This window comes from Rana temporaria, assembly GCF_905171775.1.
Source record: "Rana temporaria chromosome 4 unlocalized genomic scaffold, aRanTem1.1 chr4d, whole genome shotgun sequence".
In the NCBI taxonomy this organism is placed as follows: domain Eukaryota; kingdom Metazoa; phylum Chordata; class Amphibia; order Anura; family Ranidae; genus Rana; species Rana temporaria.
In genome coordinates, this window is record NW_024404438.1 from 385873 (window position 1) to 401950 (window position 16078).

Here is a 16078-nt window from a genome sequence, read left to right on the forward strand (position 1 = left end):
GATAAAGAGACTCCCGATGTGCCATGATGACATCCCGTGACCAAGTCCTGTCGTGACGAAACGTAGGGAGGCGGCGTTCTGACGTCACCGCGCATTTTCTCTACCCGGATACGGGCTGTGTGTTCCTAAGCTGGCCGGCTTTTATATGCTCTGCATACTTGAACTAATTGTAAGTGCAATTTCACTTATTTATACTGAATAAATTAAGGTTTTACACTATGTGAGCCCCTTTTATTCTTACATACCCTCGGATGGCACATCGGGAGTCTCTTTATCCATACCAAGGATACGGGTTACCAGGTTTCCAGCATCTGGGTTTCATATTGGACTCCATCGATCCATGTCTCTTACCGGGCTGTTTTTGATCTCTTATAAATTTGAGATCATCTCCATCCGGTAAGAGGCTTTATTTGACTGTGGTGGAGGTTCTTTCCTTTCAAGCACTTTCTCGTGTGGATTTGTTGTATACACTTGGTAGACTGTTTACACAGAATTTGCCTTTTTTGGCGGACTTATTAATTCATGATTTCTTTCTGAACATTCATGTATTTTTTTTCACTCAATATTTTTACACTTTAGCGCGATCTTTTCTCTTTTTTTGCATATTGTTGGTGTGGTATAACACTTTTTTGATCGCTGCTTCTCTTACATTTAAATAAGCTCAATATTTTTTTCCTTACAATTACAAGTTACTTGTCCGAAAAAGTAATTGAGTTAGTGACTCAGTTACTTTTTGGCAAAGTAACTAGTTACTCTGCAAAGTAACTGAGATTTTTTTGTAAACCAATAAAGAAAGAGGACAAAATTGGGATACACAAGTTGAAGTCGGAGAGCATGAGCAACACTGACCATAGAACAGAACTGATATTGCTTGTAAAGCTTAAAAGACTCCAATTATCTGTCTATATAACAGCCTGTTATATATTTATAGACAGCCTGTTATATATTTATAGACAGCCTGTTATATATTTATAGACAGCCTGTTATATATTTATAGACCGATAATTGGAGTCTTTTAACCCTCCTCTTGTGTTAGGGTCAGAACCGACCTGTTTTCAGGTTTTGAATGTCTATAAGTATCACATAAATTTGTTTATTGCATCAAGATTTTTTTACTTTGTCAGGAACCTCTATTTAAACAATGTAATATAAAAATAATCCTTTTCACTAAATTATAAAATACTGTGGTGAAAATTAAGACGTTTAGGGTCAATTCTGACCCAGTTATAATATAGGATTATAGGACACTAATAAGTGCCAAAACTGAAATCATAAACACTCTCTCTGCTTAGTAACACTGACAGCCAATCACCTCTCAACCCTGTGAGCTGTAGTTAGGGAGGGGCCTATCTCTTTGCCTGCTTGTCTGCTTCTCTAAATAAAGTAAAGAAACATAGGACCAATACATTTCAGAGTTGCTGACTATTTTACCATTTTTTTATTTGAAAATGAGAGGTATGCTATCAAAAGAAAGGTCTAAGGGGTCACACCAAAAATATTAAAACCAATCTTTTCAAGGATAAAGAAGCCTAACAAGGTAACCAAGAGGTAAGAAACAAATTGGATGATAAATAAATGTTCAGAGGGTATTTTATGGCTGATTTAAGACACGGGTCAAAACCGACCCGTTAACATCATGGATAGTAACAGAAAGCGAACATAAGAGGAGGGTTAAGCTAATTACAAGCAATATCAGCAGTCAGTCAGCTCAGCCAAAAGTTCATATTTCACCACACCAGGCCTAAGGCCTTACTAGGCCTTAGGCCTGGTGTGGCGAAATATGAACTTTGTGCTACTGGCTGAGCTGACTGACTGCTGATATTGCTTGTAATTAGCTTAAAAGACTCCAATTATCTGTCTATAAATATATAACAGGCTGTTATATAGACAGATAATTGGAGTCCTTTAAGCAATATCAGCAGTCTGAGTCAACTCAGCCAGTAAGCAGCACAAAGTTCATATCAATCCCCACACCAGGCCTAAGGCCTTAGACTAGGCCGCTCCACCCCCCCCCCCCCCCTCCGGCTCGGCTCCTCACCTGGCTCTGGCTGCGTAGGGGCCACAGTCGGTCGGTGCTGTCACTCACTGTGACTGTCTGCTTGCGCTCTAGGACAGGAGTCAGTCAGGACTGGTATCCCGAAGTCCGGACCGCGGCGCCGACCGCGACCGGTGGTGGAGCGGAGCCTCCATGGGGGACGGGAGATGTCGGCGGCTGGATTTGTGAGTGACTCAGGTGAAGTCACAGCAGGTGAGGAGGACTCGGAGTTGAGCGCCAGACTCCCTCGGCGGACCTCCTCGACACACAACACTGCAGGCGGCCGCGGGCGGGAGACTCCAGGTGCGTGCATGCGCCAGCGCCACCCACCCACGACGAGTCATCACGAGTCCGACACTCACATGACCCGCGGCGACAAATCGAATCCGAGACAAGAAGATGATGTGCAGTGTGACCCTCCTCGCCCAATCACAATCCACAGTGACTGAGTGACAGACAGTGATCATCATCACTCAGACGACGACCCCAGATTCTGCCCGACGGAACGCTCAATGTAATCTCGGTAACACCGCCCATGTAGTGGGAACAGCGTTGCCAAGAGGGTAAAAGTAATCAAGTAGATTACTAGTTACCCGCAGGAGGCCAATCGTTAGAAACAGACTTTGATGTGATAATCGATTGTCTCCATGTATATGCAGTGTTGTAAGTAACGGCGTTTAAATAAACGCTGTTACGGAGAAGGTAGGCAGAGTGTTCCGGCCTGTGAGGGATAGCTCGGGGTTCCTACGTAGTCCTGTATCAGCAATCCTGGTCGGATGAAAGACTCCCCTTTGTCCTCGCTGTGAGGGCGGGACAAGTGTATCAGATGCCTATTTCCATCTGCTGAAGGAATACCGCGGGTAACGTGTGTGAATATCAGCCTCTACAGATACGCATTGTGTGCTCGGGTTTATACCGCGTCAGTCAGTGGAAAGTGCCTATAGTGCTGACAAATACAACTACGGCTTACATCAGACGTGACTGTGCCGTGTATCTGTGCCTCCATGCTTGGAGTGAAATTACTTGCATTACTGCTGTAAATACTCCTTTCTACTTCTGTCTCCCCCCGGTAATAAACGTTGCCTGGTTTATAAATTCAGTAGGTGTGATTCCCTCTGTGAAGCCGCTACACCCTCCCCCACTTACACACCCAGCCTGAGGAAGGTTTAGACGTGTTCTGATCTCTGTATAGAAAGAGGAAGTTGGAAGCTCCGAGCAATGCGTTGTGACAGAAGGCAGAGCAGACTCCGATAGAGGAAGAAACCCCCCTCCCCCGGAAGGCAGAGCAGACTCCGATAGAGGAAGTAGAAGAAACCCCCCTCCCCCGCCTCCGGAAATCATTGTAAGTAACATTCAGATGAACTTCTTATTCACACACATTCAGTCTTCATACAGTAGAAGAAGTTGGACTCTCTTGGTGCCGTGTTTCCGGGTTTTATCTTCCAGAATCTTCTGTGATTGGACTCTTCACCTTTCTAAAACTATTTTCAGGTCTCTTCATTGTCGGAAGGTACAAACAATCTGATTGGAGGATGTATGGGCAGATCTAACAAGGTGAGACCCCCACCAATCATTCTTCTGACTGCTCCAAACAAATAGCCAGATTCAGAGAGATGGCCACAACTTTGCGGCGGCGTAGCTTAGCGTGTTTAGGCTAGCGAGGCAAGTACTTGATTCTCAAAGTACTTGCCTGCTAAGTTACGGCGGCGTAGCCTAGAGCGGGCGGGCGTAAGGGCGCCTAATTCAAATTTGTCTGAGGGGGCGTGTTTTATGGTAATGAGGCTTGACCCGACGTGTTTGACGTTTTTTTGTAACTGCGCATGCGCCGGGCGCCTACATTTTCCAGTGTGCATTGCGGCTAAGTCCGCCGCACGGGCCTATTGATTTCGACGTGGACGTAAACGACGTAAATCCCTATTGACGGACGACTTACGCAAACGACGTAAAATTTTCGAATTTCGAAGCGGGAACAGCGGCCATACTTTAACATTGGCTACGCCACCTAGGGGGCAGCTTTAATTTTAGGCGGCCTATCTCTTACGTAAACGGCATAAATGTACTGCGGCGGCCAGGCGTACGTTCCTGAATAGGCGTATCTACTGATTTACATATTCTACGCCGACCGCAATGGAAGCGCCACCTAGCGGCCAGCCTCAATATTGCACCCTAAGATAGGATGGTGCAAGCCATCGTATCTTAGATATGTTTAAGCGTATCTCTGTTTGAGAATATACTTAAACATAGGTCGGCGCAGATTCTGAGTTAGGTCGGCGTATCTACTGATACGCCGACCTAACTCTACCTGAATCTAGCTAAAAGTCTATATCCATATAGATAATGTATAAATGGATGATGTATACTGTATATAGAGAGGAGAGTCTGTATCATTCTATACATCTCTGTGTATAACATCCCCCACTGAGGCCCCATACACACGAGAGGATTTATCCGCGGATACCGTCCACCGGACCGTTTCCGCGGATAAATCCTCTCGAGGATTTGCGAGGATTTTGATCCGATGGAGTGTACTCACCATCGGATCGAAATCCGCGCCGAAATCCCATCGCGATGACGTGTCGCGCCTTCGCCACGATGATGACGCGGCGACGTGCGCGACGCTGTCATATAAGGAATTCCACGCATGCGTCGAATCATTACGACGCATGCGGGGGATTGATTCGGACGGATTGATCCGGTGAGTCTGTACAGACCAGCGGATCAATCCGTTGGGATGGATTCAAGCGGATAGATTTGAAAGCATGTCTTCAAATTTTTATCCGCTGGAAATCCATCCCAGGGGATAAAAATCCGCGGAAACAGATCCGCTAAATTGTACACACCAGCGGATCTATTCGCTGGAGCCGGTCCGCGGATCAATTCCAGCGGATGGATCCTCTCGTGTGTATGGGGCCTGATACCATAGATCAGAAGTCTGTATATTGTGTAGTCTCCATATAGATAATGTATAAATGGATGATGTATACTGTATATATAGAGAGGAGAGTCTGTATCATTCTATACATCTCTGTGTATAACATCCCCCCACTGATACCATAGATCAGAAGTCTGTATATTGTGTAGTCTCCATATAGATAACGGATGATGTATAGAGAAGAGTGGTGTGCTGTTTCCGGTACCCAGGGTGCATGTCTGGATGTGGTTGGATGGAGGGGCTACTGGTAAATTTAGCTGTGCTAGGTGGTAACTAACCTGGCTGATTTCTAGTCTTTGTGATCATTTGGGTTTTCTCCTAAACCTGGTTTAGCTGTGGTTCCTTCCTTCTGTCAATAGATGGCACTGTGGCCTTTGCATTAGTATAATAACCCGCAATGAGACTAAATTATGAATATGCATAGCTCTTTCAGCTAATCAGTAGGAGTCTTGGGCCACTACGCAGACTTATTCCATTTATCCCCAAAGAAGACGTAGCAGTCGTGGTGGGAACAATCGTGAATTCCAGACTGGACTATGCAAATGCCCTTTACCTCGGACTCCCAAAGTACCAAATCTCTCGTCTGTAAGTCGTACAGAACACGGCCGCCAGACTTGTGACTGGGAAAAAAACATGGGAATCAATCTCACCTTCGTTGAGAACCCTTCACTGGTTGCCAGTAAAAGACAGAATTGCATTTAAAGCACTCTGCCTGACACATAAGTGCATCCATGGGAAGGCTCCGCAATATCTTTGCGACAAGATAGAACCTCACAATTCCAATCGCGTTCTGCGATCCACCGACCAAAATCTGGTCAAGGTTCCAAAAACCAAATACAAGTCCAAAGGAGAAAGAAGGTTTGCTTTTCAGGGTCCTAGACTATGGAACACTTTACCAACCAGCATTCGGTTGGAGGAAAACCACCTGACTTTCAGAAGACGGATTAAAACTCTGCTCTTTTAAAGTCATTGAGACACGAACAACTAGCGCCCAGAGGCGATTCAGTTCGCATGTGCCGCGCTATATAAGTTTCTCATTCATTCATTCACTGAGGATGCTGGGAGAGGGTATATATGTGGAGGAAGTCAGGTGATCAGGGTCCTCCCACTTAGATCATGGTCTGGTGTGGATGTGTGAGGAACAGCTGTGTTGGGTGAAGTCTGGAGTCTGAGGCCTGGCCATATTCTCAAGGCTCTTTAAGAGAGAGCCTGTCTGCTTCCTGGGGACATGGGAAAGGTTCCCATAGATAGAGCTTCTTGTTTCCTGGGGGCAATGCGGAGAAGGATGTTCTGAGATGAAGTACCAGAGGTTACTCTTCATGAACTGGGGACTGTGAAGAGGCTGGGAAAGCGAGGGGGACTGTCCTCCATTCTGTCCCCCTCATCACTGTCTGCCATTCCAATAATTTACAAAGCCATCCACAACTCAGCCCCCAGCTACATCACTAGTCTCTAAATACTAACCTCTTCATTCCTCCCAAGACCTCCTGCTCTCTACTTCCCTTGTCACCTCCTCCCATGCTTGTACCTTTTTTTTCTCCATCAGCCCATCCACCACAGCTATTACCCTTTGTATCACTTGACCCTCCCTCCTAGATTGTAGTCTCTAATGAGAAGGGCCCTCTAATTCCTCCTGTATTCAATTGTATTATAATTGTACTGTCTGCCTTCATGTTGTAAAGCGCTGTGCAAACTGTTGCTGCTATATAAATCCTGTATAATAATAAATGTGTTCCCATGGGGGTAGTAGTTCTTGAATGTACAGCATCTTTCCTGTCACCCCCTCACATCCACATCCTATTATTGTGTGACCGATACCATCCAAATAATTCTTACTTTCATTTCCCAAAGTTATACAAGGAGACTACAAGGAGACCTGTATAGATCAAATGATGGGACCAATGAGGATGGAGGAGGACCAGAGTCACATGACTGAGAAGATACTAAACTTCACCATGGAGATCATCTACCTGCTGACCGGAGAGGTGAGGAGGATTCTGGGAGGTCACATGACATCACTCTTATCTCTATTAATAATACAGACCTGACCGGAGAGGTGAGGAGGATTCTGGGAGGTCACATGACATCACTCTTATCTCTATTAATAATACAGACCTGACCGGAGAGGTGAGGAGGATTCTGGGAGGTCACATGACATCACTCTTATCTCTAGTAATAATACAGACCTGACCGGAGAGGCGAGGAGGATTCTGGGAGGTCACATGACATCACTCTTATCTCTATTAATAAAACACAGACCTGACCGGAGAGGTGAGGAGGATTCTGGGAGGTCACATGACATCACTCTTATCTCTATTAATAATACAGACCTGACCGGAGAGGTGAGGAGGATTCTGGGAGGTCACATGACATCACTCTTATCTCTATTAATAATACACAGACCTGACCGGAGAGGTGAGGAGGATTCTGGGAGGTCACATGACATCACTCTTATCTCTATTATTAATACACAGACCTGACCGGAGATGTGAGGAGGATTCTGGGAGGTCACATGACATCACTCTTATCTCTATTAATAAAACACAGACCTGACCGGAGAGGTGAGGAGGATTCTGGGAGGTCACATGACATCACTCTTATCTCTATTAATAATACAGACCTGACCAGAGAGGTGAGGAGGATTCTGGGAGGTCACATGACATCACTCTTATCTCTATTAATAATACAGACCTGACCAGAGAGGTGAGGAGGATTCTGGGAGGTCACATGACATCACTCTTATCTCTATTAATAAAACACAGACCTGACCGGAGAGGTGAGGAGGATTCTGGGATTCTAACATGATATTCCTATTGGTTCTCCAATACAGAGATTTCCTCTTGTGAAGTCAGGTGATCACATGACTATCACAGTGCCTCCATGTGACTCCCTAAAACATGAGAGACACAACATGGAGAAGATTCTAGAAGTCACCAAGAAGATGATGGAGCTGCTGACAGGAGAGGTGAGCGGTGCCGGGAATTCTTTTTTATAATTGTATTTTTATTGAATTTCACAAAACAGTAGTGGAGAATAGTCAATCGTTTGAAATACACAAGCAACACAAACAGCATGAAGAGGGTATATAGGTATTACAGCATGAAGAGTAGGGATGGGCAAACTGTTTGGCCTGAGCATTTGATTGGGCCGAACATTTGCCTGTTCGGCTTAAAGTGGAACACCTGAATTTTACGCAATCAGGGCACAGTGTAAGCTGGTTGTTAAGGAGCGGGCCATAAAGGTGGTCATGGCATCTTTAACGACCAATGAGTCATCAGCTGTCAATGGGTTTCCCTAATGAAAGTGACATTAAAAAAAACAGAGAAAAAACAGCATAAGCCCCCCCTAAGTCCATACCAGGCCCTTTGAGTCTGGTATGGCTTTCTAGGAGAACCGGAGAACCCCATGCCAAAAAAACAGCATGGGGCCCCCCAAAATCCATTACAGACAATTTTTTGGACATGCAGCCTGGCAGGTCAGGAAAGGGGGGGGCGAGCGAACACCCTGTCCCCATGTTGATTTGGACAAGGGCCTCTTCCCGACAACCCTGGGCTGTGATTGTCGGAGTCTGTGTGCAGGGGCATTTTTGGAATGTGGAAGCCCCCTTTAATAAGGGGGCCCCAGATCCCGCCATTTGAATGGGTATCAGGTACATAACCCATTCACCAAAAACTGTACAAAAGTAATAACCACACGTGACAGTTTTTGACAAATCCTTTATTAAAAAATTGTGTTCTTCGATGTAAATCCGTCATCAATCACGCCGCCTGCCAGACCCGAAAAATCGGGCCTCACACCGTATGCCCGCTCAGCTTCATTTTTACTACAGCATGATCCATACATGCTACAAATGCACCACTTTACAGGCAGACTAATGTCCCCTCCCCCCGGTACAATATTTGAAAGAATTTTTCATTTTTATTGTTGCATTTTTATTATTTTTTTATTGATATGTCCCCCAGGACAGTACCCAGACCCCCATAACCCTTTTATAGACAATTACTTGCATATTCATTTTGTGAAAATAGTGCAGCGATGCGTATGTATAAATCTTATATAAACAAATAATTATACATTCCATAAAACAATTTACAAACAAAAAAAAAACATTTCATATAGAGGTTTCCAAAGCTGTCACCGCTGTGTAAAATCCTTTTTAAATGGATCCAATATTCAGTGCGCACCCCCACCTGCTAAAATGCATGCTCACCTCAAGGGTGAGTATAAAACTCATAGACAGATCACTCCTCGTGTCCGATCACGATCCCTCCACTTTACCAATGGTAGTAATTCCTACAGTCTCCAGACTGCACCTCTGTGTGGGGAATCAACGTATAAATTGTCTCCAAACACCTCCTTCCTCCATTTGTTTTTCAATAATCAATTCCACTTCTATATCCCGGGGGGAAGGACATGAAACAAAAAACACAAGTACCATAGTCTTCTCTGCTTTTAAATTTATTAAAAAAGCCCCTCTAAAAAGTTACACTTACAAGAAATAACAATAAAAACAGCATGCATCAAATCACCAGCTCATTCACCACAGATCTAGACTCACGGTGCTTCGCCTGACATCACAAATTCGACTCCTCCCCTCTAAACGCGTGTCGGCCTCTCATTGGCCTTCATCAGTTCATCTACTGATGAAAGGCAAAATGAAAATGGGCACTTTTGATTTTTCCTGTTTGGCTCCTATAGATTTTTCAATGGAGTTTACCATTCTGGTTAGAACATTTCCCCTGTTTGAGAGTTCCACTGCAAACTAAACGGGGGGGGGGGGGGGGGGTTGGCTCGTCCCTAATGGAGAGGGTATATAGATATTACAGCATGAAGGGGGTATATAGATATTACAGCATGAAGAGGGTATATAGGTATTACAGCATGAAGAGGGTATATAGATATTACAGCATGAAGAGGGTATATAGGTATTACAGCATGAAGAGGGTATATAGATATTACAGCATGAAGAGGGTATATAGGTATTACAGCATGGAGAGGGTATATAGGTATTACAGTGTGAAGAGGGTATATAGATATTACAGTATGAAGAGGGTATATAGGTATTACAGCATGAAGAGGGTATATAGGTATTACAGCATGAAGAGGGTATATAGGTATTACAGCATGAAGAGGGTATATAGGTATTACAGCATGAAGGGGGTATATAGATATTACAGCATGAAGAGGGTATATAGGTATTACAGTATGAAGGGGGTATATAGGTATTACAGCTTGTAATAGCCAATAGATATACAGTATACTCGGACAGTATACACAATAAACTAAAATAAGTCAAAGCAACCCGCAAAGTGCTGGATAGAACATGAGCAACATTACAATTATCCAGCGAATATTGGATAACTGGAATGAACAGGTTTGATAAAATAACCCTCACATTAGAATGAATTGTATGAGACGGAATCATTCTGGGAAAGGCTAAAGCAGTTACATGGGTAGTGGGCTAGGAAGAGATGGAGAGCCATATTCTGATTGGTCCCAGGCTGTCTGTTACAGCGTGATGAATGTGCTTTTACGAACGCTAGTTTTACCAGAACGAGTGCTCCCTTCCCATAACTTGCTTCTGAGCATGCGCGGATTTTTCACGTCGTTAAAGCCTACACACGACCATTTTTTACAACCCAAAAACCGACAACGTTAAAAATGTTGTGAAAAAATAGAGCATGTTCCCATGTTTTTTTGCCCGTTTTTCAGAACCCGAAAAATGCTCTGAAGCCCACACACGATCATTTTTAATGATATTAAAAAAAAAAATGTAATTTTTTACAATCAGAAAAATGATCGTGTGTACGCGGCATTAGAGATTGCCCTTCTAGCTGCTGTTAAGAAATGATTGGCCAACTTCTTTGATTGTTTAGAAATGCCTAAAAAAGGTAACCCCAGAAGGTAGTGGCTGAGGTCATCGGTCAAGGAGGCATTAGGGAAGTTTTTAGCATGGACATAACATAAAGCCAAGAGCTTGAGATCAGGACATCTCCATAGTAAGTGAAATGAAGAGCCTTTGTCTTGGCCACATCTCCAGCAGGAGTCGGGTAAAGGAGGGTTAGTGGCATGGAGCACCTCAGAAGTCTTGTACCAGTCCATCATAGCTTTGTAGGCATTCTCCCTATATACCACACGTCTGGAGGATTTAGAGGCCACATTCTCTCCCAAGGTTTCACAGGGATAAGGCGTTGGAGAATTTGGTCCCACCTACGCATATATAACCGGGAGAACCTTGTGTAATAGTTTGTAGATGGAGGATATGAGGTGTAGTTGGTGCAGGCCTTGGATTCATATGTATTTAAATTTGGTTGGGTGATCTAAAGCTAAATAATAGAGAGAGGGTGGAGAAAAAAAGGCTTACATTGAATATAAGAATAAAAGCGCTTGTTGGGAATATGGTGCTTAGTGTGGAATTCCCCAAAGGGTCTGAGTTTGTGTGTGACTGGATCTACAAAATCACTGAAATCTTTTTGCTTCAGCCCAGTTATTGATCCTTCCATAGGACAGGCAGTCTGGGATTGGAGGATTATACAAAAGATTAAGCAGGGGGAGAACATGGTGAAGAGAGAAAATACAGCCATATGGACAACATAAATAGCATAGTGGAGGAGGAGGATTGTTTCAGTGGAGGGTCTACCTAGACCCCCCATCATCTGATAAACACATAGAAACGATGGCCAGGATTCACAAAGCACTTACGCCGACGTATAACAAGTTACGCCGACGTAAGTGCAAATGTGCGCCGTCGTATCTGTGCGCCAGACCCACAAACTAATATACACCTAAAAACAGGCTACACCCCGCCAACGTATCTTGCTTATGCCGGCGTAGGGTGGGCGCACATTTAGGCTGGGAGCATGGTGCCGCTCCCATTGATTAGCCATTCAAACATGCAAATGAGGGAAATACAGTGATTCACGAACGTGCGTGTGCCCGGCGCATTCTATGCGAGATGCGCGTAAGTTGTACGTCCGGCGTAAAGTTATTCCCCATAAAGGAGGTGCAACCCAGCAACAGACATACTCAGGTCTGCACCAGGGAACACAAGCCAGCGTATTGTGCGTTGGTTGTGTGTCTGGCTGGGCGTACGTTATGTTCACAGCGTACGCAGTGATCCGGCGTAGCTTAGGCAGTTTTGCCGGCGTGGTTGTGAGCAGGCGCATAGGGGTGCGTCCACGTCACGGTGCATGCCCAGTTCGTGATACGTACCTGTCTGGCGCTTGGCCCATCATTTGCATGGGGTCACGCCTCATTTGCATGGGGTCACGCCCACTTCCACCTACGCCGACGTGCGCCTTCGAAACCCACTCCACGCTGGCGCAGCGTTGGGAGCACTGGCTTGCTGAATACAATGCTTGCCTCTCTGCGCTGCGTTGGCGTAGCGTACAGTGTGTGCTCTACAGCGGCGTAATGTGCGCCTGCTCTCTGTGAATCTGGGCCAATGTATTCAGTCAGTGTGTGTGTTTCCTACAGATGGATCCAGTAATGGGAACCCACCAGAGAGATGTCCCCGTCCTCTGTATTCCCGGGATTCCACACAGGAAGGTCACACCATCCCCCACCATCATCAGATAGAGCAATCTCTGACAGTATCATTAAGATATGTACCTTATCTGCATTGTTACAACTGTTGTCATTTTTATTATTTATTCAGAGTGGAAATCTCGGGGATTATAATATTGATATTAAAGAAGAGTATAAAGAGGAGGATGAGGAGTATGGAGCGATGGAGGAGTTTTCAGAAGGACACCAGGATATGATGGAGCCACCTAATACCAGGAACCCCCCAGAGAGATGTCCCTGTCCTCTGTATTCCCGGGATTCCACACAGGAAGGTCACACCATCCCTCACTGTTATAAGGTTGGTAACAGTGTATGGACTAGAATATGGACTCATAGAGACGATGTGTGATTTTTTTTTATGTGACCTTATATTTAACAGATGATATTCACTCTCATTCTCTTGGTTTAGGGTGAAGATCCAATATATATAAAAGTTGAGGTGAAAGAAGAGAGGTATGTGAGGGATGATCAGCAGTCTATGGAGGAGGATGGAAGAACGGGGACATTTATAGAGGAGGACACTCCTACAGAGATCAGCACAGGTGGGTCATTAACACTAAATCCATTCCTCCACCCATACTGCTCACTGATTGGTCCAGAGTAGGGCGGGGACTGGGTGATATCAGCCTGTAATCCCCTGGTCACTTTCCTGAGCTGTGTTCCCCGTATTCCTGTATTTCTCTCGGATAATCTTCCTTCTTTGTGCTGCAGACACAATTTATGTCTCTAGAATAGATTTATGGAGATTCTTAGCTGGATTCAGGTAGACGTGTGCATTATTACGGCGGTGTAGCGTATCATATTTACGCTACACCGCCGTAAGTCAGAGAGGCAAGTGCTGTATTCACAAAGCACTTGCCTCCTAAGTTACGGCGGCGTAGCGTAAATGGGACCGGCGTAAGCGCGCCTAATTCAAATGAGGATGAGGGGGGCGTGTTTTATGTAAATGGTTGGTGACCCGACGTGATTGACATTTTTTACGAACGGCGCATGCGCCGTCCGTGTACATGTCCCAGTGTGCATTGCTCCAAAGTACGCCGCAAGGACATATTGGTTTCGACGTGAACGTAAATTACGTCCAGCCCCATTCACGGACGACTTACGCAAACGATGTAAAATTTTCAAATTTTGACGCGGGAACGACGGCCATACTTAACATTGACTAGGCCAGCTATTTGTTCGACTAACTTTACGCCCGAAAAAGCCATACGTAAACGACGTAAAAAAATGCGCCGGGCGCACGTACTTTTCGTGAATCAGCATATCAAGTCATTAACATATTCTACGCCGAACTCAACGGAAGCGCCACCTAGCGGCCAGCGGAAAAATTGCACCCTAAGGTACGACGGCGTAGGAGACTTACGTAGGAGACTTACGCCGCTCGTATCATAGCCTAATTTAAGCGTATCTGGTTTCCAGAATACGCTTGAATTTATGCCGGTGTAGATTCAGAGTTACGACGGAAATATCTACTGATACGCTGGCGTAACCCTACCTGAATCCAGCTATCTGAGTTCAGCTGGAAACAAAAAGGAAAATTTATTATCATATACTTACTGTAATTTTCCTTTCCTGATGGACTCCATGGCAGCCTACGTGTGAGTTAATCCCGCCTCCACCCCATACCCATAAAAGTCAGCTCACCTTCCAGTACTGTGTTCCTTAACTAGCCGACTACTTTCTTTCTAGGGTGGGAACTCCGTCTGCCAAGGAGTCCATCAGGAAAGGAAAATTACGGTAAGTATCTGATAATACATTTTCCTTTTTCCTGAACAAAAAATCTTTTTAATTTGTTCCGTCAACTGACAGGATTCTCAAACCAAAATTCACAGAGGAAAGAGATGCAGGCTTAATACAGTAATGAGACATAAATGTATTTATGGAGGACCAAGAGGCTGCTTTACAGATGACATCCGGGGCTGCATGGCGAGCTGCTGCCCAGGAAGCTGCCATCCCTCTGGTGGAGTGTGCCGTCACCGCCTGTGGAGGAGCCAAACCCTTAGCCTTTATATGCCTGCTGGATTGTCTGGACGATCCAAGAAGCGATTGTCCTGGATGAGGCTTTCTTTCCTTTATTACTGCCTGAGTGCAGGATAAATAGATGATCGGAGCATCTAAAGGGAGACGTAACTTGAAGATACTCGGTAAGGATCTTGCCTATGTCCAGGGAGTGAGTTTTGTTGGACTCTGGAGACTTAAAGGTAGGAAGAACAATTTCCTGATTCTCGTGGAATACTGAAGATACCTTTGGATTTGAACCCAGCATGGGTATCAGGACTACCCGATCCGGAAAGAACGTCAGGAAAGGTTCTTTGTGAACAAGAGACCTGATCTCGGAGACCCTCTTGGCCGAGGTAATTGCGACTTAGACGGCCACTTTAGCTGAAAAGTCCTTTATGGAGGACAGGGAAGGCCCCGTTGTACTGAGTCCATTCAGAAAATCAAGAACCAGGGGAAGAACCCACTTGGGAAATATTGGCTTTCTTTGAGGCTTCAATCTTGACGCTCCTCGGAAAAATTGCCTGACTAGTGGGTGTACTGCCCATGAGATACCAGAGAAGGCTGACAGGGCCGAGACTTGAACCCTCAGAGAGCTGACGGACATGGGAAGATCTAACCCCATTTGAAGGAAGCTGAGGATATCTTGTATTTCTGGGTTTCTGAAGGACCTGCCTGAAGCAGAGAAGAACTCTACGAACTTGGCCCAGATTCTTCCATATACTTTGTTTGTACTTGCTCTTCTCGAAACCGAGGGATTCCAGCCTCTCCCTCTCAAAAACCAAACTGTCAGTCTCATCAGAGCCAGACAAGGGTGTAGGAGTGACCCCTGAGAGCCAGTAGGGAGCCACCACCGTTACGTCGACTGTCTCTGCTAGAAGTCTCCGCAAGAATTTGAGAATTATTGGGATCGGGGGAAAGGCATACGCCCTCTTGAACATCGATCCATCAAGGTGTCCATCCCAGCCGCTTGATTGCAATGACCCTTTGAATAGAACTTCTCCATTTTGAAGTTGTAGGGGGAGGCGAAAAGATCCACTTGGGGATTGACTCCCAGGGACAGGATCCATCTGAATGACTGTTCGTGGAGGGACCACTCATTGTTATCTAACTGAGTGCGTGAGAGGAAGTCCGCCTGGGAGTTCTGTACTCCAGCGATGAAAACTGCCTATATGTTGGCCAGGTTCTTCAGGGCCCACCTCATGATGGGTTTGACCTCCTGCAGAAGTGTTGAACTCTGTGTCCCCCCTTGTCTCTTCACGTAGGACACTGCCGTGGTGTTCTCCATCCTCAACAGCACTGATTCCCCTTTCAGGGGCCGGGAGAAGGACTGGAGGGCACACCAAGCCGCCCGAAGTTCCAAGACATTTGACCCCGGATTGCGGAGGCGAGCATCCCATTTTCCTTGCACTATGTTCACACCGCAGAGGGCCCCCCAGCCGGAACCACTGGCATCGGTTGTTACTGTGACCCAGGAGACAGGGGCGATGGAATGGCAATTTTGCAGGTTCCTCTGCTGGAGCCACCAAAAGAGGCTGTTCCTCATC